Here is a 26483-nt window from a genome sequence, read left to right as displayed (position 1 = left end):
CGGACGCAGTTTTCTGCAAAACCACACGATATGCATGCAAATGGTGCTTTGGCAGAACGCGCGCGAGGATTTCTACCAAACGACGTGAAAAGCATGCCGATGCTGCTCTTTTTGAACATCCGCACATGGATTTGTGCCAAAGCGCGTTTTAAGCATGCGCATGCATCTTTTGGTAGACGCGGACGCAGTTTTCTGCAAAACCACACGATAGGCATGCAAATGGTGCTTTTGGCAGAACGCGCGCGTGGATTTCTACCAAACGATGTGAAAAGCATGCCGATGCTGCTCTTTTTAGCACCCGCACATGTATTTGTGCCAAAACGCGTTTTAAGCATGCGCATGCATCTTTTGGTAGACGCGGACGCAGTTTTCTGCAAAACCACACGATATGCATGCAAATGGTGCTTTTGGCAGAACGCGCGCGTGGATTTCTACGAAACGACGTGAAAAGCATGCCGATGCTGCTCTTTTTACATCCGCACATGGATTTGTGCCAAAGCGCGTTTTAAGCATGCGCATGCATCTTTTGGTAGACGCGGACGCAGTTTTCTGCAAAACCACACGATAGGCATGCAAATGGTGCTTTTGGCAGAACGCGCGCGTGGATTTCTACGAAACGACGTGAAAAGCATGCCGATGCTGCTCTTTTTAACATCCGCACATGGATTTGTGCCAAAGCGCGTTTTAAGCATGCGCATGCATCTTTGGTAGACGCGGACGCAGTTTTCTGCAAAACCACACGATAGGCATGCAAATGGTGCTTTTGGCAGAACGCGCGCGTGGATTTCTACCAAACGACGTGAAAAGCATGCCGATGCTGCTCTTTTTAGCACCCGCACATGGATTTGTGCCAAAGCGCGTTTTTAGCATGCGCATGCATCTTTTGGTAGACGCGGACGCAGTTTTCTGCAAAACCACACGATAGGCATGCAAATGGTGCTTTTGGCAGAATTCGCGCGTGGATTTCTACCAAACGACGTGAAAAGCATGCCGATGCTGCTCTTTTTAGCACCCACACATGGATTTGTGCAAAACGCGTTTTTAGCATGCGCATGCATCTTTTGGTAGACGCGGACGCAGTTTTCTGCAAAACCACACGATATGCATGCAAATGGTGCTTTTGCAGAACGCGCGCGTGGATTTCTACCAAACGACGTGAAAAGCATGCCGATGCTGCTCTTTAAGCACCCGCACATGGATTTGTGCCAAAACGCGTTTTAAGCATGCGCATGCATGTTTTGGTAGACGCGGACGCAGTTTTCTGCAAAACCACACGATATGCATGCAAATGGTGGTTTTGGCAGAACGCGCGCGTGGATTTCTACCAAACGACGTGAAAAGCATGCGATGCTGCTCTTTTTAGCACCCGCACATGATTTGTGCCAAAACGCGTTTTAAGCATGCGCATGCATCTTTTGGTAGACGCGGACGCAGTTTTCTGCAAAACCACACGATATGCATGCAAATGGTGCTTTTGGCAGAACGCGCGCGTGGATTTCTACCAAACGACGTGAAAAGCATGCCGATGCTGCTCTTTTTAGCACCCGCACATGGATTTGTGCCAAACGCGTTTTTAGCATGCGCATGCATCTTTTGGTAGACGCGGACGCAGTTTTCTGCAAACCACACGTTAGGCATGCAAATGGTGCTTTTGGCAGAACGCGCGCGTGGATTTCTACCAAACAACGTGAAAAGCATGCCGATGCTGCTCTTTTTAACATCCGCACATGGATTTGTGCCAAAGCGCGTTTTAAGCATGCGCATGCATCTTTTGGTAGACGCGGACGCAGTTTTCTGCAAAACCACACGATATGCATGCAAATGGTGCTTTTGGCAGAACGCGCGCGTGGATTTCTACCAAACAACGTGAAAAGCATGCCGATGCTGCTCTTTTTAACATCCGCACATGGATTTGTGCCAAAGCGCGTTTTAAGCATGCGCATGCATCTTTTGGTAGACGCGGACGCAGTTTTCTGCAAAACCACACGATATGCATGCAAATGGTGCTTTTGGCAGAACGCGCGCGTGGATTTCTACCAAACGACGTGAAAAGCATGCCGATGCTGCTCTTTTAACATCCGCACATGGATTTGTGCCAAAGCGCGTTTTAAGCATGCGCATGCATCTTTTGGTAGACGCGGACGCAGTTTTCTGCAAAACCACACGATAGGCATGCAAATGGTGCTTTTGGCAGAACGCGCGCGTGGATTTCTACCAAACGACGTGAAAAGCATGCCGATGCTGCTCTTTTTAACATCCGCACATGGATTTGTGCCAAAGCGCGTTTTAAGCATGCGCATGCATCTTTTGGTAGACGCGACGCAGTTTTCTGCAAAACCACACGATAGGCATGCAAATGGTGCTTTTGGCAGAACGCGCGCGTGCATTTCTACCAAACAACGTGAAAAGCATGCCGATGCTGCTCTTTTTAACATCCGCACATGGATTTGTGCCAAAGCGCGTTTAAGCATGCGCATGCATATTTTGGTAGACGCGGACGCAGTTTTCTGCAAAACCACACGATATGCATGCAAATGGTGCTTTTGCAGAACGCGCGCGTGGATTTCTACCAAACGACGTGAAAAGCATGCCGATGCTGCTCTTTTTAACATCCGCACATGGATTGTGCCAAAGCGCGTTTTAAGCATGCGCATGCATCTTTTGGTAGACGCGGACGCAGTTTTCTGCAAAACCACACGATAGGCATGCAAATGGTGCTTTTGGCAGAACGCGCGCGTGGATTTCTACCAAACGACGTGAAAAGCATGCCGATGCTTCTCTTTTTAACATCCGCACATGGATTTGTGCCAAAGCGCGTTTTAAGCATGCGCATGCATCTTTTGGTAGACGCGGACGCAGTTTTCTGCAAACCACACGATAGGCATGCAAATGGTGCTTTTGGCAGAACGCGCGCGTGGATTTCTACCAAACGACGTGAAAAGCATGCCGATGCTGCTCTTTTTAGCACCCGCACATGGATTTGTGCCAAAACGCGTTTTTAGCATGCGCATGCATCTTTTGGTAGACGCGGACGCAGTTTTCTGCAAAACCACACGATAGGCATGCAAATGGTGCTTTTGGCAGAACGCGCGCGTGGATTTCTACCAAACGACGTGAAAAGCATGCCGATGCTGCTCTTTTTAGCACCCGCACATGGATTTGTGCCAAAACGCGTTTTTAGCATGCGCATGCATCTTTTGGTAGACGCGGACGCAGTTTTCTGCAAAACCACACGATATGCATGCAAATGGTGCTTTTGGCACAACACGCGCGTGGATTTCTACCAAACGACGTGAAAAGCATGCCGATGCTGCTCTTTTTAGCACCCGCACATGTATTTGTGCCAAAACGCGTTTTAAGCATGCGCATGCATCTTTTGGTAGACGCGGACGCAGTTTTCTGCAAAACCACACGATATGCATGCAAATGGTGCTTTTGGCAGAACGCGCGCGTGGATTTCTACCAAACGACGTGAAAAGCATGCCGATGCTGCTCTTTTTAGCACCCGCACATGGATTTGTGCCAAAACGCGTTTTTAGCACGCGCATGCATCTTTTGGTAGACGCGGACGCAGTTTTCTGCAAAACCACACGATATGCATGCAAATGGTGCTTTTGGCAGAACGCGCGCGTGGATTTCTACCAAACGACGTGAAAAGCATGCCGATGCTGCTCTTTGAACATCCGCACATGGATTTGTGCCAAAGCGCGTTTTAAGCATGCGCATGCATCTTTTGGTAGACGCGGACGCAGTTTTCTGCAAAACCACACGATAGGCATGCAAATGGTGCTTTTGGCAGAACGCGCGCGTGGATTTCTACGAAACAACGTGAAAAGCATGCCGATGCTGCTCTTTTTAACATCCGCACATGGATTTGTGCCAAAGCGCGTTTTAAGCATGCGCATGCATCTTTTGGTAGACGCGGACGCAGTTTTCTGCAAAACCACACGATAGGCATGCAAATGGTGCTTTTGGCAGAACGCGCGCGTGGATTTCTACGAAACGACGTGAAAAGCATGCCGATGCTGCTCTTTTTAACATCCGCACATGGATTGTGCCAAAGCGCGTTTTAAGCATGCGCATGCATCTTTTGGTAGACGCGGACACAGTTTTCTGCAAAACCACACGATAGGCATGCAAATGGTGCTTTTGCAGAACGCGCGCATGGATTTCTACCAAACGACGTGAAAAGCATGCCGATGCTGCTCTTTTTAGCACCCGCACATGGATTTGTGCCAAAGCGCGTTTTTAGCATGCGCATGCATCTTTTGGTAGACGCGGACGCAGTTTTCTGCAAAACCACACGATAGGCATGCAAATGGTGCTTTTGGCAGAACGCGCGCGTGGATTTCTACCAAACGACGTGAAAAGCATGCCGATGCTGCTCTTTTTAGCACCCACACATGGATTTGTGCCAAAACGCGTTTTTAGCATGCGCATGCATCTTTGGTAGACGCGGACGCAGTTTTCTGCAAAACCACACGATATGCATGCAAATGGTGCTTTTGGCAGAACGCGCGCGTGGATTTCTACCAAACGACGTGAAAAGCATGCCGATGCTGCTCTTTTGAACATCCGCACATGGATTTGTGCAAAGCGCGTTTTAAGCATGCGCATGCATCTTTTGGGTAGACGCGGACGCAGTTTTCTGCAAAACCACACGATAGGCATGCAAATGGTGCTTTTGCAGAACGCGCGCGTGGATTTCTACCAAACGATGTGAAAAGCATGCCGATGCTGCTCTTTTTAGCACCCGCACATGTATTTGTGCCAAAACGCGTTTTAAGCATGCGCATGCATCTTTTGGTAGACGCGGACGCAGTTTTCTGCAAAACCACACGATATGCATGCAAATGGTGCTTTTGGCAGAACGCGCGCGTGGATTTCTACGAAACGACGTGAAAAGCATGCCGATGCTGCTCTTTTTAACATCCGCACATGGATTTGTGCCAAAGCGCGTTTTAAGCATGCGCATGCATCTTTTGGTAGACGCGGACGCAGTTTTCTGCAAAACCACACGATAGGCATGCAAATGGTGCTTTTGGCAGAACGCGCGCGTGATTTCTACGAAACGACGTGAAAAGCATGCGATGCTGCTCTTTTTAACATCCGCACATGGATTTGTGCCAAAGCGCGTTTTAAGCATGCGCATGCATCTTTTGGTAGACGCGGACGCAGTTTTCTGCAAAACCACACGATAGGCATGCAAATGGTGCTTTTGGCAGAACGCGCGCGTGGATTTCTACCAAACGACGTGAAAAGCATGCCGATGCTGCTCTTTTTAGCACCCGCACATGGATTTGTGCCAAAGCGCGTTTTTAGCATGCGCATGCATCTTTTGGTAGACGCGGACGCAGTTTTCTGCAAAACCACACGATAGGCATGCAAATGGTGCTTTTGGCAGAACGCGCGCGTGGATTTCTACCAAACGACGTGAAAAGCATGCCGATGCTGCTCTTTTTAGCACCCACACATGGATTTGTGCCAAAACGCGTTTTTAGCATGCGCATGCATCTTTTGGTAGACGCGGACGCAGTTTTCTGCAAAACCACACGATATGCATGCAAATGGTGCTTTTGGCAGAACGCGCGCGTGGATTTCTACCAAACGACGTGAAAAGCATGCCGATGCTGCTCTTTTTAGCACCCGCACATGGATTTGTGCCAAAACGCGTTTTAAGCATGCGCATGCATGTTTTGGTAGACGCGGACGCAGTTTTCTGCAAAACCAAACGATATGCATGCAAATGGTGGTTTTGGCAGAACGCGCGCGTGGATTTCTACCAAACGACGTGAAAAGCATGCCGATGCTGCTCTTTTTAGCACCCGCACATGGATTTGTGCCAAAACGCGTTTTTAGCATGCGCATGCATCTTTTGGTAGACGCGGACGCAGTTTTCTGCAAAACCACACGATATGCATGCAAATGGTGCTTTTGGCAGAACGCGCGCGTGGATTTCTACCAAACACGTGAAAAGCATGCCGATGCTGCTCTTTTTAGCACCCGCACATGGATTTGTGCCAAAACGCGTTTTAAGCATGCGCATGCATCTTTTGGTAGACGCGGACGCAGTTTTCTGCAAAACCACACGATATGCATGCAAATGGTGGTTTTGGCAGAACGCGCGCGTGGATTTCTACCAAACGACGTGAAAAGCATGCCGATGCTGCTCTTTTTAGCACCCGCACATGGATTTGTGCCAAAACGCGTTTTTAGCATGCGCATGCATCTTTTGGTAGACGCGGACGCAGTTTTCTGCAAAACCACACGATATGCATGCAAATGGTGCTTTTGGCACAACGCGCGCGTGGATTTCTACCAAACGACGTGAAAAGCATGCCGATGCTGCTCTTTTTAGCACTCGCACATGGATTTGTGCCAAAACGCGTTTTAAGCATGCGCATGCATCTTTTGGTAGACGCGGACGCAGTTTTCTGCAAAACCACACGATATGCATGCAAATGGTGCTTTTGGCAGAACGCGCGCGTGGATTTCTACCAAACGACGTGAAAAGCATGCCGATGCTGCTCTTTTTAGCACCCGCACATGGATTTGTGCCAAAACGCGTTTTTAGCATGCGCATGCATCTTTTGGTAGACGCGGACGCAGTTTTCTGCAAAACCACACGATATGCATGCAAATGGTGCTTTTGGCACAACGCGCGCGTGGATTTCTACCAAACGACGTGAAAAGCATGCCGATGCTGCTCTTTTTAGCACCCGCACATGGATTTGTGGCAAAACGCGTTTTAAGCATGCGCATGCATCTTTTGGTAGACGCGGACGCAGTTTTCTGCAAAACCACACGATATGCATGCAAATGGTGCTTTTGGCAGAACGCGCGCGTGGATTTCTACCAAACGACGTGAAAAGCATGCCGATGCTGCTCTTTTTAGCACCCGCACATGGATTTGTGCCAAAACGCGTTTTTAGCACGCGCATGCATCTTTTGGTAGACGCGGACGCAGTTTTCTGCAAAACCACACGATATGCATGCAAATGGTGCTTTTGGCAGAACGCGCGCGTGGATTTCTACCAAACGACGTGAAAAGCATGCCGATGCTGCTCTTTTGAACATCCGCACATGGATTTGTGCCAAAGCGCGTTTTAAGCATGCGCATGCATCTTTTGGTAGACGCGGACGCAGTTTTCTGCAAAACCACACGATAGGCATGCAAATGGTGCTTTTGGCAGAACGCGCGCGTGGATTTCTACCAAACGATGTGAAAAGCATGCCGATGCTGCTCTTTTTAGCACCCGCACATGTATTTGTGCCAAAACGCGTTTTAAGCATGCGCATGCATCTTTTGGTAGACGCGGACGCAGTTTTCTGCAAAACCACACGATATGCATGCAAATGGTGCTTTTGGCAGAACGCGCGCGTGGATTTCTACGAAACGACGTGAAAAGCATGCCGATGCTGCTCTTTTTAACATCCGCACATGGATTTGTGCCAAAGCGCGTTTTAAGCATGCGCATGCATCTTTTGGTAGACGCGGACGCAGTTTTCTGCAAAACCACACGATAGGCATGCAAATGGTGCTTTTGGCAGAACGCGCGCGTGGATTTCTACGAAACGACGTGAAAAGCATGCCGATGCTGCTCTTTTTAACATCCGCACATGGATTTGTGCCAAAGCGCGTTTTTAGCATGCGCATGCATCTTTTGGTAGACGCGGACGCAGTTTTCTGCAAAACACACGATATGCATGCAAATGGTGCTTTTGGCAGAACGCGCGCGTGGATTTCTACCAAACACGTGAAAAGCATGCCGAAGCTGCTCTTTTTAGCACCCGCACATGGATTTGTGCCAAAACGCGTTTTAAGCATGCGCATGCATCTTTTGGTAGACGCGGACGCAGTTTTCTGCAAAACCACACGATATGCATGCAAATGGTGGTTTTGGCAGAACGCGCGCGTGGATTTCTACCAAACGACGTGAAAAGCATGCCGATGCTGCTCTTTTTAGCACCCGCACATGGATTTGTGCCAAAACGCGTTTTTAGCATGCGCATGCATCTTTTGGTAGACGCGGACGCAGTTTTCTGCAAAACCACACGATATGCATGCAAATGGTGCTTTTGGCACAACGCGCGCGTGGATTTCTACCAAACGACGTGAAAAGCATGCCGATGCTGCTCTTTTTAGCACCCGCACATGGATTTGTGCCAAAACGCGTTTTAAGCATGCGCATGCATCTTTTGGTAGACGCGGACGCAGTTTTCTGCAAAACCACACGATAGGCATGCAAATGGTGCTTTCGGCAGAACGCGCGCGTGGATTTCTACCAAACGACGTGAAAAGCATGCCGATGCTGCTCTTTTTAGCACCCACACATGGATTTGTGCCAAAACGCGTTTTTAGCATGCGCATGCATCTTTTGGTAGACGCGGACGCAGTTTTCTGCAAAACCACACGATATGCATGCAAATGGTGCTTTTGGCACAACGCGCGCGTGGATTTCTACCAAACGACGTGAAAAGCATGCCGATGCTGCTCTTTTTAGCACCCGCACATGGATTTGTGCCAAAACGCGTTTTAAGCATGCGCATGCATCTTTTGGTAGACGCGGACGCAGTTTTCTGCAAAACCACACGATATGCATGCAAATGGTGCTTTTGGCAGAACGCGCGCGTGGATTTCTACCAAACGACGTGAAAAGCATGCCGATGCTGCTCTTTTTAGCACCCGCACATGGATTTGCGCCAAAACGCGTTTTTAGCATGCGCATGCATCTTTTGGTAGACGCGGACGCACTTTTCTGCAAAACCACACGATATGCATGCAAATGGTGCTTTTGGCAGAACGCGCGCGTGGATTTCTACCAAACGACGTGAAAAGCATGCCGATGCTGCTCTTTTTAGCACCCGCACATGGATTTGTGCCAAAACGCGTTTTTAGCATGCGCATGCATCTTTTGGTAGACGCGGACGCACTTTTCTGCAAAACCACACGATATGCATGCAAATGGTGCTTTTGGCAGAACGCGCGCGTGGATTTCTACCAAACGACGTGAAAAGCATGCCGATGCTGCTCTTTTTAGCATCCGCACATGGATTTGTGCGAAAGCGCGTTTTAAACATGCGCATGCATATTTTGGTAGACGCGGACGCAGTTTTCTGCAAAACCACACGATAGGCATGCAAATGGTGCTTTTGGCAGAACGCGCGCGTGGATTTCTACCAAACAACGTGAAAAGCATGCCGATGCTGCTCTTTTTAACATCCGCACATGGATTTGTGCCAAAGCGCGTTTTAAGCATGCGCATGCATCTTTTGGTAGACGCGGACGCAGTTTTCTGCAAAACCACACGATATGCATGCAAATGGTGCTTTTGGCAGAACGCGCGCGTGGATTTCTACCAAACGACGTGAAAAGCATGCCGATGCTGCTCTTTTTAACATCCGCACATGGATTTGTGCCAAAGCGCGTTTTAAGCATGCGCATGCATCTTTTGGTAGACGCGGACGCAGTTTTCTGCAAAACCACACGATAGGCATGCAAATGGTGCTTTTGGCAGAACGCGCGCGTGGATTTCTACCAAACGACGTGAAAAGCATGCCGATGCTGCTCTTTTTAGCACCCGCACATGGATTTGTGCCAAAACGCGTTTTTAGCATGCACATGCATCTTTTGGTAGACGCGGACGCAGTTTTCTGCAAAACCACACGATATGCATGCAAATGGTGCTTTTGGCACAACGCGCGCGTGGATTTCTACCAAACGACGTGAAAAGCATGCCGATGCTGCTCTTTTTAGCACCCGCACATGGATTTGTGCCAAAACGCGTTTTAAGCATGCGCATGCATCTTTTGGTAGACGCGGACGCAGTTTTCTGCAAAACCACACGATATGCATGCAAATGGTGCTTTTGGCAGAACGCGCGCGTGGATTTCTACCAAACGATGTGAAAAGCATGCCGATGCTGCTATTTTTAGCACCCGCACATGGATTTGTGCCAAAACGCGTTTTTAGCATGCGCATGCATCTTTTGGTAGACGCGGACGCAGTTTTCTGCAAAACCACACGATATGCATGCAAATGGCGCTTTGGGCAGAACGCGCGCGTGGATTTCTACCAAACGACGTGAAAAGCATGCCGATGCTGCTCTTTTTAGCATCCGCACATGGATTTGTGCCAAAGCGCGTTTTAAGCATGCGCATGCATCTTTTGGTAGACGCGGACGCAGTTTTCTGCAAAACCACACGATAGGCATGCAAATGGTGCTTTTGGCAGAACGCGCGCGTGGATTTCTACCAAACAACGTGAAAAGCATGCCGATGCTGCTCTTTTTAACATCCGCACATGGATTTGTGTTAAAGCGCGTTTTAAGCATGCGCATGCATCTTTTGGTAGACGCGGACGCAGTTTTCTGCAAAACCACACGATATGCATGCAAATGGTGCTTTTGGCAGAACGCGCGCGTGGATTTCTACCAAACGACGTGAAAAGCATGCCGATGCTGCTCTTTTTAACATCCGCACATGGATTTGTGCCAAAGCGCGTTTTAAGCATGCGCATGCATCTTTTGGTAGACGCGGACGCAGTTTTCTGCAAAAACACACGATAGGCATGCAAATGGTGCTTTTGGCAGAACGCGCGCGTGTATTTCTACCAAACGACGTGAAAAGCATGCCGATGCTGCTCTTTTTAACATCCGCACATGGATTTGTGCCAAAGCGCGTTTTAAGCATGCGCATGCATCTTTTGGTAGACGCGGACGCAGTTTTCTGCAAAACCACACGATAGGCATGCAAATGGTGCTTTTGGCAGAACGCGCGCGTGGATTTCTACCAAACAACGTGAAAAGCATGCCGATGCTGCTCTTTTTAACATCCGCACATGGATTTGTGCCAAAGCGCGTTTTAAGCATGCGCATGCATCTTTTGGTAGACGCGGACGCAGTTTTCTGCAAAACCACACGATATGCATGCAAATGGTGCTTTTGGCAGAACGCGCGCGTGGATTTCTACCAAACGACGTGAAAAGCATGCCGATGCTGCTCTTTTTAACATCCGCACATGGATTTGTGCCAAAGCGCGTTTTAAGCATGCGCATGCATCTTTTGGTAGACGCGGACGCAGTTTTCTGCAAAACCACACGATAGGCATGCAAATGGTGCTTTTGGCAGAACGCGCGCGTGGATTTCTACCAAACGACGTGAAAAGCATGCCGATGCTGCTCTTTTTAGCACCCGCACATGGATTTGTGCCAAAACGCGTTTTAGCATGCACATGCATCTTTTGGTAGACGCGGACGCAGTTTTCTGCAAAACCACACGATATGCATGCAAATGGTGCTTTTGGCACAACGCGCGCGTGGATTTCTACCAAACGACGTGAAAAGCATGCCGATGCTGCTCTTTTTAGCACCCGCACATGGATTTGTGCCAAAACGCGTTTTAAGCATGCGCATCCCTATTGGAAAATCCTATTTAAATTCAAACTGGGTTATACAGGTTTAAACTGGTTCTAACAGGGACCTGTTTAGCAACAAACAGGTATAAACAGGACCAGTTTACACATGAACAGGTTTGAACGGGGTCCCGTTTGGCATGCAAACAGGTATAAACTGGACCAGTTTACACACGAACCGGTCTGAACGGGGTCCCGTTTGGCATGCAAACAGGTATAAACTGGACCAGTTTACACACGAACCGGTCTGAACGGGGTCCCGTTTGGCATGCAAGCAGGTATAGGCATGACCAGTTCACGCAGAAATGGGTCTTAACAGGGTCCCTGTTTGCAACTAAACTGGGTTATACTGGACGCAGTGGCACCATATAGGGTCGCCTGTTTGTCACAAAAGCTGGTTTAATCTGGAGCTTTGTGGCAACCATACTGGATGGCATCATGCATACCAGTTTAATGCTTGAATAGAACTGGGGAGGAACTTTTTTATTGTTCGACATCCTGACAATTTAGCCCCTAGTGCTGAATTGGGGCCATTATCAAGCTCTACTGAAATTGCGTGACCACCTCGGAACATTCACAGACCAAACTGCGATATGCTAGCTGCGAATTTCAATCCGATTCCCGGTCCTGCCCAGTTGAAAAAGACAACAGGAATTCCTGCTGCAAACACAGAAATTTCTGTTGTACGACAGATGTTCCTAACATTTCTGTAGTTGCGACAGACATTACTGACGTTACGACAGCAATTATGACGTCGCAACAGAAACATTCGGTCGCGACGGCCAAGAGTTCTGAAGTCGCAACAGAAGCACCTTCGGTCGCGGCCCTTTATATTAACATGTCAGCTTCGCATCGGTGGTGTACACTGTACTTTTCTCTTGCGCGGTATTCAATCGTGCTTCTCTGAAGCCGGCAATACTGATAGCACCGACACCAGTATTAAAGTCGACGTGGCCAATTGTTATAATTGTGCCGTGACGACGCGGCACCAGCCCCCCCCCCGCAACGCCCTACCGGCCTCCTCAAAATCGGCCGCTGATCAAAATCATACCATGTGCGGGAATGGCTGCGGATCCGCTTTGTTTTATTTGGTAAGATGGGGCCCACAAGCCTGTGGACTTACATGTGCGGTTACACTGAGACATTAGTTAATTCCCAGAAATATTGCACAAGCTTATGCGAAGCGGAAAAGAAGTTTTGGATTGTTCCACAAAGTTGCGTGAAAAGCTGTCTCGCTCGGGTCTCATTAATCTGGTACAGCGCTGCCGTGAGAAGCCAGTATTCTGTCGGGATGAAGACTCACCCACGAGTGTTTATGTAGCTATATAGCATTGAACACGAATTATATGCGAGCTCAAAAGTCTAAAGAGCAAGAGACAACTGTCGGAATTAGCAGTAACAACCCTCAGTGTCCCCGGTCACCGTTGTCTACTTCTGAATTTCTTATCAAATATGGATATCGTTACAGCAAAATCGATGGTCTAGCACTCCACGATGTACCTGTCGATGGTAACAACACTTTTGCTCATCTAGAGATGCGGCAGTTGACGCGGTGAAGTGAAAGCGCATCTTGGCTTTTAAAATATAAATGTAAACAGCAACCCAGACAGCGATTTACACTCTTGACATAGCTTAAACAATTCAATAGCAACTATGTTCGGCGTGGTGCAGTGGTAAGATGCTTGTCCCGGGACCGGTAGATCCGAAGTTCGATTCCTAGCGGATGCGTTTTTTTTGTCTACTTTTATTTTTTTTATTTTTTTTTGTATTAATAATTTTACATATCCTTAAATTGGTCTCTGTCAATTTTTAATCAAATATTTATCAGGAACTACAGAATTTTCGACTACAGGACGTCACACTACAGAGAACAGAACGACAGTCACGACGTCCCAAAATACGACAGACTGAAAATTTCCTGTTGTGTTTTTCAAGTGGGTGAGACGTCTATACGGCGTATACGCAGATTGCTGTCCTCTCTATTAAAAGCAACGTTGCTGAAACACGTCGTACAAGACGCTGTACGACTCGCATAACATCGATATACAACGCCGTCACCATCCATGAGATCACCGAAAGCGCGGTCGCTTTCGGTGGCGGCCTACAGATGGCACCACAGGTAGCGCCGGTAAAGTTACAGGTGATATTATTTTGCCGTCTTCAGTTTGTCGCTACATGTGAGTGCTTGCTGTGTATTGACGCCGTCCGATGTAGTTGTTTAATCGTGTGTACGCTGTGCCGATAAAAATTGTGGTGCATCTTGTATGCATTGAGAATCACAAAACCCCTGGGACCGCGTAATGTAGCCCGCAGTATCCTTCGTGTGGTGCGCCGATGCCGAAGATATGACCCTTCGCGCTTCCTTTGTTCCGGGCTCATGAAAAGGATCTCATCCTCTGGCACTGTCGCATCGTATCGCACTGTACGGAAGAATTTGGTGAAAGTTGTGCTCTTACGTCCTGTAGTTGATCCGCAATTCAACAGTGTGTGCGCCGGAAGGACCGTTGGTGCAGTCGATTCCGCGGCACCTGTGACACTAAGAGGAGCGTTTTCCGAGTACGCCGAGAAAGGTAAGTCCGGCGCTTTCGCGCATTCTTCCTGTCTATGGTTCGTGAAGTGTGCGTTGTTGTACGTATCGCAAGATCCGTACAACAACCGAATCCGGATTTGTAAAGCAGCAAGAATTATAAATGTGCTTTTCAAATGGTTGTTCTTCATGTCGCAGTGCACATTTAGCAAAAAGTTCCATGGAAATTGCCCTAAAACGTATTCATGTTACCAACAGCTCTATCTGTGGTTTATTTACTTTCACCTATGAAGCACGCTAGCGCGGGTGGTTCTTTGATCTAAATGGGCACAAAAATTCAAGGAAAGAAAGTTACTGTTTGTGTACATAATTTTTCATTGAGAAATGGTATAGGCATTTCTAGAAGTAGTACGTCGATGTGTCGGTCTTCACAGCTAACAGCTGCGCGAGATAGCACCCGATTCCTTCGTTGACGCATGGCCAGATTTTTAGCTTGTATGGAAATTCTTCTGTTTATAGAGTGTCGTCAGATGACGTGTATTAGTGTCCTGTGTGTTTTCGTGTACTTGTAAAGGGTTCCGATCTTGCAGAGAAGCCGAAATTACATAAGCAATGCTTCTTTTTAATGGAAAAATCTTTCTCTTTTCTGTATTGTCTCTCCAGAAATAGAGGTGGTCTGTTGTAATTTTGAGCGCATCGTCCTTTGGGAGCAGTGCTTTGTTGCGCCGCATAAACAAATTAGGTTTTGGAACGCTTTTCATGTCCTACGGAATTTTTTGATAGTACAATTCACATTTCACGTTATACAGCTGTACGTTTGTGTGAACCTTTTCATAGTAGATTCATGTTTGCTACAGTTCGATTTACGTGTTATTTAACCGCCTGTGATGTTACAATCAGATATTTGCACAACCAGTTGCAGCTTCATGTAACTGGTTGTATGAGACTTTTATCAAAATATGACGTGATCTTTTTATATCACAAGTTTACAGTTTCAGCAGGGATTACAATAAATTGAGCATTTATTATTGTTTAGGGATGGCAAGATTTTGTGAACCAGAGGCACCTCCACATATGCACCTGCGGCACTTCTGCAGCCTCAACAGCACGGAAAAGTACCTGATGTGCATGCTGTGACAAGGTGTGTGCAAAGCAGTTGCTGCCACTTACACGAGCTGCAGATTTTGTTAGTATCATCCATGTTTGGAAACTCTCCTGAATTTTTCGTGGGTTTACAAATGTGGGCTCATTTTACAATTTTATGAATGTCACTTTAGAAAGACAACGAAGTTGTGTTGGTTAAGATGTTTTAAAGCTGTTGAGAGATTGACGGCATGACATTGTTAAAATGCATGTAAAAAATTAATTGCAATGGTACTTGTACTGCTTTATTATTAGCAATGCAATATCTCTAACGAGAACATCAGAGCGGCACTTGCTTTTGGGAAGTTTGGTCAGATAAATTCCTGAAGCAGCGTAAAGCTCTCTAATCTAAAAAAAACAATGTTGTCAGTTACTGGTTTCAAGCTCGCTGCTGCTTTTTGTGCTGCACGACAAGTTAAATAATGGTTGATAATGTGTGTGTGACGTAATAGTTCTGCGCAAACACACGAGGTGGAGAGAAGTAATTAATAAAGGGAAAATCAGACGTCCACCCGCTCGCACCATTTGCTACAAATGAAACCCGTATGTGTTCCTCAAAAGGAAAGCCGCACAGTTGAAGAAAAATTCGTCCTGGTCCGGGACTCGAACCCGGGACTACCGCCTTTCCGAGGCAGCCACTCTACCATCTGAGATAACCAGGTGGCTAGCAGATGCCAGGGCGAAGTCGAATTAGTTGACAACACGAAGCAAAGGCAAGGGTTTGACGTAATATTTTTTTCCCCTTTATTAATTACTTCTCTACACCTTGCGCGTTTCCGCAGAACTATTACGTCAGACCCTTGCCTTTGCTTCATGTTGTCGACAAATTCGACTTCGCCCGGCCATCTGCTAGCCGCCTGGTTATCTTAGATTGTAAAGCGACTGTCCCGGAAAGGCGGTGGTCCCGGGTTTGACTCCCAGACCTGGACGATTTCTTTTTTTCATATGTGAGGCTTTCCTTTCGAGGAATCCGTACGGGTTTCTTTTGTAGCAATTGCTACGAGCGGGTAGATGTGTGATTTTCCCTTTATTAATAATGTGTGTGTGTATGCAACAATGGGGGTGCTGAGAGCAAGCTTTAAAATAATGTGTGCTATGTCCCCAACAAAGAATTTAGTGTCTGCAGCATTTTTACAAAATATTATGTTCACAGGTTGGCAGGTATGACATAATGTACAACAATAATGTACAACACCTTTGCTGTAGATACATTTTCATAACGTCCATTTTCTGTCTACTTGAATCGTATATTTAGAATTTGGCCCACCTGCAGTTTGATCAAGTTACATAGGTAGCCCCCTCTGAGTTAAATATAATTAGGGGCTATTGTAGATATGCATGATATACCTACTCACTGTATTGTGACAGATATTTTTAGGGACTGTGTTGTGAGGCATGCATATCCTTTTACCTGTATGTCTTGCTGCAGGTTGCCCGACAAAAGCATAAATGCTTCGCCCACCTTTATTATTATGCTTTCATGTAGAGTTCTAACATCTGTGCCCACATAGACTCCATGTTCTTAATTACATTTTTCTAAGTATTCACTGTTGTGCATTACATTATTGTGTTACATTAGTGTGCATTACATGTTTTTCTTCGTTTTATTTTGGAGGGGGGTATTCATTTCTATAATAGTACAGAGAATAGAACTTCAAAACAAAAAGCCACGAAAGGTGGCTTAAAAGTGTATGAAGCTTGGAATTCTACATTCCTGCCCCTAAAGCGCTACCAGTAGTAAAACATTCCTAATTGTCTTTTTTATAAGCTAGCTGCCAGATACGTAGTCCCATTATGAGAGTATGTTATTTTTTCTTCTTTGGTCTGACTTGTTTTGTTGAATGTTCTCCTTGTTAGTTCAGAATTTGTAAGCCTCCAGGTTTCTACGGGGCAGAAACCTGGAGGCTTACGAAAAGGGTTCTACTCAAATTGAGGACGACGCAACGAGCTATGCAGAGAAGAATGATAGGTGTAACATTAAGGGATAAGAAAAGAGCAGATTGGGTGAGGGAACAAACGCGAGTTAATGACATCTTAGTTGAAATCAAGAAAAAGAAATGGGCATGGGCAGGACATGTAATGAGGAGGGAAGATAACCGATGGTCATTAAGGGTTACGGACTGGATTCCAAGGGAAGGGAAGCGTAGCAGGGGGCGGCAGAAAGTTAGGTGGGCGGATGAGCTTAAAAAGTTTGCAGGGACGGCATGGTGACAATTAGTACATGACCGGTCTTGTTGGAGTAGTATGGTAGAGGCCTTTGCCCTGCAGTGGGCGTAACCAGGCTGATGATGATGTTTTCTTGCCACCTCATGCAATACTCCAACTGGAGCCTATGAGCTATGTGTATAATAAATAAGTAAATTCCTAAAGCATGCAACAAACCATGCAGCATAGCATTTAAATGTTGCCAGTTTATAATGCTTCTCGAGTGCAGCGCATCATGGAGCTTAAGGCTGATCTCTTCAGATGTAAAAAAAATTGCAGGTTATGAAAATGTGGTCCTACAAACTGCTGGTTACGCATGTCAGTCAGCCTGCTGCAGTGGTCACAAGTGAGAATGTAACCAAAAGCTGGGCGTGCTCGGCCATTTTGCATACGGCACAGGATAAAGCTTCACCTCTGCTGTTGCTTCTCTAATAATAATGGCCTCCGAGTATACATGCCGAGTTATGCTTCTGGGGACACTTATTAGTTAACCTTATCAGGTAATACCATTAGACTTATGGGTGCTATAATGTTGCAGTGCCTGCAGGATGGCCAGCATTACAATACACATTAAAATTATTGTACAAGTCATGCAATGGTGTCGGGATTGGCCCACCAAGTGACAACCTTTAATTACACTATACCTGGGATCAGCCCAGCTCACTCAGTCAGTGAGACATCCATGCATAAGGGGAGGAGTATGGCAAATAGAGGGCGTTCGATTAATCTTTCTCACATAGATAGCTCATACATATAATCTTTCTTAAATTGGATGCTTTGTTGCTCAAAGTGAAGTTACTTATGGGCATAATGTCAGCATTTCGATCCTATTTATGCTTAACGAAAGTTGCTTTGTTTTGTGTCACTTTTTATATTGTTTCGCTTGTGATTCTAAGCTCACTTGTTTTATAGCTGCTATAGGTATGGCTGGACCTGGAGAAGAAGTGTAAGCAGACCATGCTATGTTGCTGATCTGCGCTGATCTCCACATCCAAGTTGGTCCCGCGACAGTTGGGCACCATTGTGCCTTGCTTCCTTGACAAGGTGATATAATATGGTGAGCTTGTACTTCAATATCGGTATTGAAAATTATGTTAAGGAAAAAAGACAAGGATTGGTCTTTATGATAGATACACTCATGTTCTTTCTTTAAGGTGTTCTTTTGGCACTGTTCTGCATGGACATATTTTTAGAGAATTATAACTCCTTTATTGCAAAGTGCCATGGCGCTAGCTTATGCGTTAAACTAGCACTCTTTCACCAAAAAAAGCCTTATTTAGCACACAATTCACAAGGAAAGAAAGGAGGCAACCTGACAGACTGCTACTAACAGTTCAGTATTATTGCTCGCACAGTGATATTGTGCAAAAGGTGAAAGGGGGAGAATAGATCTGAATACATGCTGTTCGCACGGAAACGAAAAGGACGCATCACATGGTGAGCGTGACACTTGTTTTACAATGATAAGAAGCAGTCTCACTGTCTAGTAATTCTCTGCATGGGGAGCTAGTGCTAGGTTCCTCGTCATACATATAAGAAAAGCATCAGATATCTCTCCAGCGCTTTTGTCTTTATATTTTGTCACGATCAAGCAGCTTTCAAACATAGGTGCATGTGCGCCGAGAGCAGTGCACTACCACTGCTAACTGACCCGCGCATCAAGTTTGCTTCGTCACGCTGCCAGTCATTTATACATTGGTCGGTTTATCCGATGTAGCCTCTGCTGTACGAAATGGTATGTGATAGACACTGCACCTCTGTACTGTACAAGCTTTGTTACATGAGTTTTTTCAGAGATAGTGATGCAGGCCTTTTCATTATTTACATGCCTACACAACAAACCAAGCATTATCTGTGCTTAGAAAGAATTGTAGGAAAATCCAGCATGAGGCAACTGTTCTCGGCACGAAACAAACTTGATTCGTTGGTTTTCGTTCATTGGTGCGATCACACTAAGGCAGACAAGCTTGTAGGCTGTGCTTCTGCAATTTGTACAGCACACTGACAGCACTGATGTGGGCCTCATCTGTGGGCTGACTGATGGCACCTTCTACGGCGCAGACCACTTGTGTTGGGCGAGGCACCAATGTTGACGTTTGTTCCCTTGTGCAAAACAGCAGTCCTAGGTTTCGAGTAGTTGTAGGAAGACAAGGTAAACATAACTTCGATGGCTTGAGTGGGCTCATTTCTCTTGGGGCATCTAGCTTTTTTTCTTGCAACTGTGCAGAGGTGCTTCCCTAGAGTCGGCGTGAAAATGGCATGGAGTTGTGCATTCGGGAACTCCTGAACAATGATCTGCTGTAGTTAGGGCTTTGCGAAAATGCACTGTCTACCAATTGGTAGAAGGTGCATTATTCAGCCACTGATTTCCTGTTGGCATGCTTGCACTCATGCTGTCAGTAATTTCCTGGCTTGCCGAATTATCTTGAGGCCCCACGCTGATGATGCTACCGATGTCTTCATGTGCAGACTTTTCAGGATGAGGTTTTTTGCTTTGCAAATCTTGTTGAAGGGTAGGTGGTGCTTACAGGTAGCTATTCTAGATATTAGTGAAATGAATTGGCCCATCTTGCTTCGTCAAACATCGTCACGCCGACATCAGTTGCACAAACAAAAAACCTGGCCTACTCGCAGCGTCGTGCACGAAGAAACAAACAAATCAGCTGCTGGATTGTCTTAACATGGCATACTAAGCTGAGACCGGAACTGCTGTAGCTACAAACCAGGCAGAAACGATGATGATGAGCAGGGATTTGCAGTAGCACCACTTCGTGGGGCAGCAAGGTGGCTCCGTTCAAAACAAAAATGGCGTTCAGCAAGTAGAACCATGCAACGGTCAGAGTCGGTGCATGGTGCTCTCGATCAAGTTGGCTCAAGGAGTGTCCGAAAAATCAGACAAGAGGTTGCAAGGCGTCCGAACTTTCGGAAGTTGTTATACATTATGGTCCATGGGGAGAATGGTGGTGCCGTGAAGCAGACCGAGTAATCATGTTCGAATTTTCGGAGTCCGGAAAATCAGTCGGTGACTGTACCTATACCTATGTGTCTATGTATACCTAGGTGCAACAGTGTTTGCTATGATCTGTGCAAGAATTGCTGTTGCCCGTAGATGCCCAACATGTCAGGTGTCAAATTGTAAAATACCTTGCAAAAGTGATCTACGGAAAAATAACGCTTCTGCTATATTTCGCTTTTACAAGAAATTTTGCGGCTGCTGGCACCTACCTTAAAAGGCTTTATATGGTCTTCGCATGGCCAGGGCCTTCTACTTTTGTGAGTTTGCTTATCTCGAAATATACTCCGGTTTTTATAACTTCAAGTTGGCGGGATCCCTAGTCTCCTTTAACATGTACCCAATAGACCTAACATAGGGGTTTTGGCATTTCTCTGCCATCTAAATGCAGCCATTGTGGCCGGGATTCAATCCCATGCCCTCTGCCTGAGCAGCGCAATGTCAAAGCCAGTACACTACGGTATTTTGCTGGCAGAAGGGTTTAGTTTCTGAATAATTTATTATCTCAACCTGTCGGTGTTGTTTTTAAAGGTATTTCTTGTTTGTATTCTGTTGCTTCAATACTAGTAATTATTGTAAATCAAACGATGTGTCCATCTTTTTCCTATAACACTTGCTTCAATCGCCTGCTAATTATGACAGCTTATTCTCCCACAGTAATCCATGTTCCCTTGAAACATAGGCATTGCATGAAACCACATATTTTTCAATAAGATTTATTCATTATCTCCTATGACCGGAATGCTGAACCTTTCTTATCTGTGGGAACATAGGCAAATTTGCCTATGTGCCAACCTGTTGCATGAGTCAAGATAAATTATTGGCTTTACTTTTTCAGGTGCCCTGCTCGCTCTCACCCAAGCAACCCACTCCAGCGGTCTTCTCTCGGCAGACTGGATGCATCGAAATACCGTTAGAAGGTCCAATAAAGAGTGCTTGGGACATTTATGACATGCTTTTACTTAAGCCGGAGGACTTCAGGCTTAATGAAAGCTCAAGTGGGTGTACAGAAATACCTACGTAAAATATACTTGTCTTTTTCACTTACAAGTACATTCCAATACTTTGCCTGACATTTTTCACCCCAAAATTACGCTTTACTGTGGATTTGTCAACAAACCATTACAGCAAAAAGGACGAGTACAAGTGATCGAACATATACTAAACTTGCAAGAATTACATTTGCATACTTGTAGTAAATAGGAAAATGAGGTACAGTCTTCTTCAGGGTGCATTTTCTTGTAGGTCATACATAGAGAACGTACTCGTGGGTCATACAAAACTTGTTCATGATGTATCACATCAGTGTTGGTAGTGCTAATCAATTTATGCCGAAAATTGTGTTCATCTTCGTATCAAGCAATGTACCAGGCAAACCTACATGTGAAAGTGGCATTCTTGTTGCAAACATAATGCAGATCTACTTCTCTTCAATGCTGATCGCAAATACACAAGTGTACAAAATAGGTTTAAAGAGTAAATTATATTAAGCAACATCAATCCATTCTGAAAGGACCTGGTATGAATGTAGTAAAATATAGGTCTGAACAGGGGCAAACAGGTCTGGGTTAGATAGGACGGGATTAAACAGGTCAGGATTGAACAGGATTTAAACGGGTCAGGTTTAAACAGGATTTAAACGGGTCAGGTTTAAACAGGAATAAACAGGATTTAAACAGGTCAGGACTGAACAGGATCAAACGGGGTCCCGTTCCATAACCCTATTTGATGAAACCCGTTTGAAAACAAATAGGATTTTTTAGTAGGGATGCATCTTTTGGTAGACGCGGACGCAGTTTTCTGCAAAACCACACGATATGCATGCAAATGGTGCTTTTGGCAGAACGCGCGCGTGGATTTCTACCAAACGATGTGAAAAGCATGCCGATGCTGCTATTTTTAGCACCCGCACATGGATTTGTGCCAAAACGCGTTTTTAGCATGCGCATGCATCTTTTGGTAGACGCGGACGCAGTTTTCTGCAAAACCACACGATATGCATGCAAATGGCGCTTTGGGCAGAACGCGCGCGTGGATTTCTACCAAACGACGTGAAAAGCATGCCGATGCTGCTCTTTTTAGCATCCGCACATGGATTTGTGCCAAAGCGCGTTTTAAGCATGCGCATGCATCTTTTGGTAGACGCGGACGCAGTTTTCTGCAAAACCACACGATAGGCATGCAAATGGTGCTTTTGGCAGAACGCGCGCGTGGATTTCTACCAAACAACGTGAAAAGCATGCCGATGCTGCTCTTTTTAACATCCGCACATGGATTTGTGCCAAAGCGCGTTTTAAGCATGCGCATGCATCTTTTGGTAGACGCGGACGCAGTTTTCTGCAAAACCACACGATATGCATGCAAATGGTGCTTTTGGCAGAACGCGCGCGTGGATTTCTACCAAACGACGTGAAAAGCATGCCGATGCTGCTCTTTTTAACATCCGCACATGGATTTGTGCCAAAGCGCGTTTTAAGCATGCGCATGCATCTTTTGGTAGACGCGGACGCAGTTTTCTGCAAAACCACACGATAGGCATGCAAATGGTGCTTTTGGCAGAACGCGCGCGTGGATTTCTACCAAACGACGTGAAAAGCATGCCGATGCTGCTCTTTTTAACATCCGCACATGGATTTGTGCCAAAGCGCGTTTTAAGCATGCGCATGCATCTTTTGGTAGACGCGGACGCAGTTTTCTGCAAAACCACACGATAGGCATGCAAATGGTGCTTTTGGCAGAACGCGCGCGTGGATTTCTACCAAACGACGTGAAAAGCATGCCGATGCTGCTCTTTTTAGCACCCGCACATGGATTTGTGCCAAAACGCGTTTTTAGCATGCGCATGCATCTTTTGGTAGACGCGGACGCAGTTTTCTGCAAAACCACACGATATGCATGCAAATGGTGCTTTTGGCACAACGCGCGCGTGGATTTCTACCAAACGACGTGAAAAGCATGCCGATGCTGCTCTTTTTAGCACCCGCACATGGATTTGTGCCAAAACGCGTTTTAAGCATGCGCATGCATCTTTTGGTAGACGCGGACGCAGTTTTCTGCAAAACCACACGATATGCATGCAAATGGTGCTTTTGGCAGAACGCGCGCGTGGATTTCTACCAAACGACGTGAAAAGCATGCCGATGCTGCTCCTTTTAGCACCCGCACATGGATTTGTGCCAAAACGCGTTTTTAGCATGCGCATGCATCTTTTGGTAGACGCGGACGCAGTTTTCTGCAAAACCACACGATATGCATGCAAATGGTGCTTTTGGCAGAACGCGCACGTGGATTTCTACCAAACGACATGAAAAGCATGCCGATGCTGCTCTTTTTAGCATCCGCACATGGATTTGTGCCAAAGCGCGTTTTAAGCATGCGCATGCATCTTTTGGTAGACGCGGACGCAGTTTTCTGCAAAACCACACGATAGGCATGCAAATGGTGCTTTTGGCAGAACGCGCGCGTGGATTTCTACCAGACAACGTGAAAAGCATGCCGATGCTGCTCTTTTTAACATCCGCACATGGATTTGTGCCAAAGCGCGTTTTAAGCATGCGCATGCATCTTTTGGTAGACGCGGACGCAGTTTTCTGCAAAACCACACGATATGCATGCAAATGGTGCTTTTGGCAGAACGCGCGCGTGGATTTCTACCAAACGACGTGAAAAGCATGCCGATGCTGCTCTTTTTAACATCCGCACATGGATTTGTGCCAAAGCGCGTTTTAAGCATGCGCATGCATCTTTTGGTAGACGCGGACGCAGTTTTCTGCAAAACCACACGATAGGCATGCAAATGGTGCTTTTGGCAGAACGCGCGCGTGGATTTCTACCAAACGACGTGAAAAGCATGCCGATGCTGCTCTTTTTAACATCCGCACATGGATTTGTGCCAAAGCGCGTTTTAAGCATGCGCATGCATCTTTTGGTAGACGCGGACGCAGTTTTCTGCAAAACCACACGATAGGCATGCAAATGGTGCTTTTGGCAGAACGCGCGCGTGGATTTCTACCAAACGACGTGAAAAGCATGCCGATGCTGCTCTTTTAGCACCCGCACATGGATTTGTGCCAAAACGCGTTTTTAGCATGCGCATGCATCTTTTGGTAGACGCGGACGCTAGTTTTCTGCAAAACCACACGATAGGCATGCAAATGGTGCTTTTGGCAGAACGCGCGCGTCGATTTCTACCAAACGACGTGAAAAGCATGCCGATACTGCTCTTTTTAGCACCCGCACATGGATTTGTGCCAAAACGCGTTTTGAGCATGCGCATGCATCTTTTGGTAGACGCGGACGCAGTTTTCTGCAAAACCACACGATATGCATGCAAATGGTGCTTTTGGCACAACGCGCGCGTGGATTTCTACCAAACGACGTGAAAAGCATGCCGATGCTGCTCTTTTTAGCACCCGCACATGGATTTGTGCCAAAACGCGTTTAAAGCATGCGCATGCATCTTTTGGTAGACGCGGACGCAGTTTTCTGCAAAACCACACGATATGCATGCAAATGGTGCTTTGGCAGAACGCGCGCGTGGATTTCTACCAAACGACGTGAAAAGCATGCCGATGCTGCTCTTTTTAGCACCCGCACATGGATTTGTGCCAAAACGCGTTTTTAGCATGCGCATGCATCTTTTGGTAGACGCGGACGCACATTTCTGCAAAACCACACGATATGCATGCAAATGGTGCTTTTGGCAGAACGCGCGCGTGGATTTCTACCAAACGACGTGAAAAGCATGCCGATGCTGCTCTTTTTAGCACCCGCACATGGATTTGTGCCAAAACGCGTTTTAAGCATGCGCATGCATGTTTTGGTAGACGCGGACGCAGTTTTCTGCAAAACCACACGATAGGCATGCAAATGGTGCTTTTGGCAGAACGCGCGCGTGGATTTCTACCAAACGACGTGAAAAGCATGCCGATGCTGCTCTTTTTAGCACCCGCACATGGATTTGTGCCAAAACGCGTTTTTAGCATGCGCATGCATCTTTTGGTAGACGCGGACGCAGTTTTCTGCAAAACCACACGATATGCATGCAAATGGTGCTTTTGGCACAACGCGCGCGTGGATTTCTACCAAACGACGTGAAAAGCATGCCGATGCTGCTCTTTTTAGCACCCGCACATGGATTTGTGCCAAAAGGCGTTTTAAGCATGCGCATGCATCTTTTGGTAGACGCGGACGCAGTTTTCTGCAAAACCACACGATATGCATGCAAATGGTGCTTTTGGCAGAACGCGCGCGTGGATTTCTACCAAACGACGTGAAAAGCATGCCGATGCTGCTCTTTTTAGCACCCGCACATGGATTTGTGCCAAAACGCGTTTTTAGCATGCGCATGCATCTTTTGGTAGACGCGGACGCACTTTTCTGCAAAACCACACGATATGCATGCAAATGGTGCTTTTGGCAGAACGCGCGCGTGGATTTCTACCAAACGACGTGAAAAGCATGCCGATGCTGCTCTTTTTAGCACCCGCACATGGATTTGTGCCAAAACGCGTTTTAAGCATGCGCATGCATCTTTTGGTAGACGCGGACGCAGTTTTCTGCAAAACCACACGATAGGCATGCAAATGGTGCTTTTGGCAGAACGCGAGCGTGGATTTCTACCAAACGACGTGAAAAGCATGCCGATGCTGCTCTTTTTAACATCCGCACATGGATTTGTGCCAAAGCGCGTTTTAAGCATGCGCATGCATCTTTTGGTAGACGCGGACGCAGTTTTCTGCAAAACCACACGATAGGCATGCAAATGGTGCTTTTGGCAGAACGCGCGCGTGGATTTCTACCAAACGACGTGAAAAGCATGCCGATGCTGCTCTTTTTAGCACCCGCACATGGATTTGTGCCAAAACGCGTTTTTAGCATGCGCATGCATCTTTTGGTAGACGCGGACGCAGTTTTCTGCAAAACCACACGATAGGCATGCAAATGGTGCTTTTGGCAGAACGCGCGCGTGGATTTCTACCAAACGACGTGAAAAGCATGCCGATACTGCTCTTTTTAGCACCCGCACATGGATTTGTGCCAAAACGCGTTTTGAGCATGCGCATGCATCTTTTGGTAGACGCGGACGCAGTTTTCTGCAAAACCACACGATATGCATGCAAATGGTGCTTTTGGCACAACGCGCGCGTGGATTTCTACCAAACGACGTGAAAAGCATGCCGA

General features: G+C 46.6%; 1 long non-coding RNA gene across 1 annotated transcript; it reads left to right on the top strand.

The window, feature by feature from the left end:
• The first annotated feature begins 13645 nt into the window (after nt 1-13645).
• On the top strand, nt 13646-21236 carry LOC142569085 (uncharacterized). Its single transcript, XR_012825641.1, has 4 exons — nt 13646-13982; nt 14976-15080; nt 18200-18344; nt 21139-21236. It is a non-coding gene; the product is annotated as an uncharacterized LOC142569085 (long non-coding RNA).
• The last annotated feature ends 5247 nt before the right edge of the window (nt 21237-26483 follow it).

Source organism: Dermacentor variabilis, unplaced genomic scaffold (assembly GCF_050947875.1).
Source record: "Dermacentor variabilis isolate Ectoservices unplaced genomic scaffold, ASM5094787v1 scaffold_65, whole genome shotgun sequence".
NCBI classification, from domain to species: Eukaryota; Metazoa; Arthropoda; class Arachnida; order Ixodida; family Ixodidae; genus Dermacentor; species Dermacentor variabilis.
This window is presented reverse-complemented; position numbering and strand designations above follow the sequence as displayed.